The sequence below is a fragment of the Sinocyclocheilus rhinocerous genome, unplaced genomic scaffold, assembly GCF_001515625.1.
Source record: "Sinocyclocheilus rhinocerous isolate Xijiao unplaced genomic scaffold, SAMN03320098_v1.1 scaffold44, whole genome shotgun sequence".
Taxonomy (NCBI): Eukaryota; Metazoa; Chordata; class Actinopteri; order Cypriniformes; family Cyprinidae; genus Sinocyclocheilus; species Sinocyclocheilus rhinocerous.
The window spans coordinates 670,099-672,541 of record NW_015631022.1 but is presented as its reverse complement, the minus strand read 5'-3'; the positions used below and the strand labels follow the sequence as shown (position 1 = coordinate 672,541).

General features: G+C 34.1%; 1 long non-coding RNA gene across 1 annotated transcript; it reads right to left on the bottom strand.

Annotated features, from left to right (window-relative positions):
• Positions 1 to 611: 611 nt before the first annotated feature.
• LOC107741105 (uncharacterized) lies at positions 612 to 2,216 on the bottom strand. The gene is made up of 3 exons (XR_001640163.1): positions 2,135 to 2,216; positions 1,955 to 2,046; positions 612 to 668 (listed from the first exon to the last, which is right to left on the bottom strand). It is a non-coding gene; the product is annotated as an uncharacterized LOC107741105 (long non-coding RNA).
• Positions 2,217 to 2,443: the final 227 nt, after the last annotated feature.

Genomic DNA, 2,443 nt, shown 5'->3' with positions numbered 1-2,443 from the left:
CGCAAAACGCTACTTCGGATGTTGAACTAATTTCAGATACACGTACACGGATTTTGCTAAACACAATCAACCTTGCTTGACTAAACATGAGAAACTCAGGATAGCTTTCAGAACATGAATACAACACACTTGGTTTTCTCTGGATCTAAAGCTAGACACTTATGTAGGGTATCAGCGAGGATAACGTTATTTGAAGGCAAATCGATAATGATTGTGGTTTGTCAATTAAAGCTGCTTTTACTCTAATCCTCCCCTCACTGTGGAAAGACTCCGGCATAAAGGGGAAAAAAGTGAATCGCTTTAATGCCATCTAATGACGTTACCTCCAAAATAGCCCCATACTGCTGGGAACACGCTAATCCATGCCTGCTCCTTTTCTAGTGGTGGTTTTCAAACTAGCCGCCACTCCTCCCACTCCTAAACCTCTCCTGGAGAGCCAACACAATAGACACCTGCAGGAGCCGCCGTCATCCCAGGTTCCCAAAACAACTCGCTCATTACAAGCGGCAGGACCGGAGCTCGCTGTATTATCAGCAGTGATTAGCGCAGCGCTCACGATCGCTTCCTAGCCTTCAGCTCTGCAGCGAGGGGGCATACCGGCATTTGCGTGGCCTTTCATCTGGTCATCGCTTTCATGGCATGGGGTGTGATATGAAAACATGCCTTCCCTGAAAGATTAGTTTAAGGTGCACTTCATATGTATTGTGAAACGGATGTATCGTCCTCATTTTAACACGTAAATAAATTAACGGTACTTTCTACAACTATTTTAAAATAACGTACATATGATATCAACAATTCAGTCTTTGTAGCATAATAAAAACTTTATTTAATATGGATCGGGTTGCCTCCAGTGCTATCATAAAATACTTTTATAGTTTTTATTCATATTTTGAATACATTTTTATTTTAATATTTTTAATTTGAATTTTAGTTAAAAGTTTTAGTGGTTTTGTTGTGTTTTTCATTTTTGGTAGTTTTAGTTTTATACATATACATACACATATATATGTATTTATTTATTTTTTACTTGAGTTTTAGTTAAACAAAATTAAAATGAGAAATGCTGCCCAGGCAACTAGCTGAAATAAAATATTTTTCATACTTTATTTCAGTTGACATTTATTTTATTTTAAGCAATGAAATGGTTTTAATTTTAGTTTTAATTTTAGTTTTAGTTAACTGTAATAACCCTAGTCACCTCATGACAGCATTGTTATTGTTAATTAACACTAAAACTGCTAAAACTAATTTCAGGAACTAAAATAAGGTTAAAATAAAACAAAATTAAGTTTTATAAACAATAAAAATGAAATAAAAAATGAAATAAAGTAAGCTGAAGTACTAAAACATTACCAAAATAGTTTTGCTATTGTTAATTAACACTAGGGTTGCAAAAACGGGGTAGAAAATTTCCAGTAAATTTCTGAAACATTCCAGGATTTTTTGTAATCTTCCAGGGATTTTTGGAAAGTTTACGGAAATTTTCCACCCCTTTGCAAACCTAATTAACACTAAAACTGCTAAAATAATATCAGGAATTGAAATAAGGTTGAAATAAAATAAAAAAATTGATTAAAAAAAAATAAATTAGAAATGTTGCCTGGGCAACTAACTGAAACAAAGTAAGCTGAAGTACTAAATATTACTAAAATAGTACTAAAAAAACCCTAATAGAAAAGACAAAACCACATTAAATTAAAATGACTGAAACAAGCTAAAAATAAAAATGAAAAATATAAAACTAAAATCTAGTTCAAAAATGAATACTCTTTTACTATAAATAATACTAAAATAACACTTTCTCATGCTGAGATCACATGACCAGACAAATACTACTCACTTAATCTTTCTATTCTACACTATTGTTGCATAAATTAATCATGGCTGACTGCTAATAGCTCATTCCTTTTTTTATTTAAAATTTTTTGGAATTTTCAAAATGTCTAATTACCCAGAGAAACGGGTCAGGTTTTGACCGTCCAATCCGATCTCATTCATGCATCCTATTGCCACGGGCCTCTTTAGCTCTCAACCATTCAGGACCTGAAAAGAAGACAGATTAAAGCTTTCCTTTAGTTGTCCCTACATAAGCCTGTCTTCCTCTGAAAGCCCCAGGGCTTTGATGACTCACTTTTGTGACAGGTGGAACGGACATAAAGGATTCAGGAAATGAAGATATTTAAGAAGATATTCTTAGATTTGTCTTCCTTTTTTTGCATCAAACGCTGAAACAGATTGGGAGTTAATTGGTCACATGAATTTATGCCTGAGAAAATATTTACTTCAAGTCATATGTTGGCAGTTCACTTTGTGTGACATTTAGTGTGAGATCTATGCTTCTCCAAATACTTTCAGCGGATTCACACACACAGAACGTCCAATCACAGTCCAAATCCCACCACTTTTGGGAGTTGTCTGGAGAGAGTTATTTCAGAGTGTC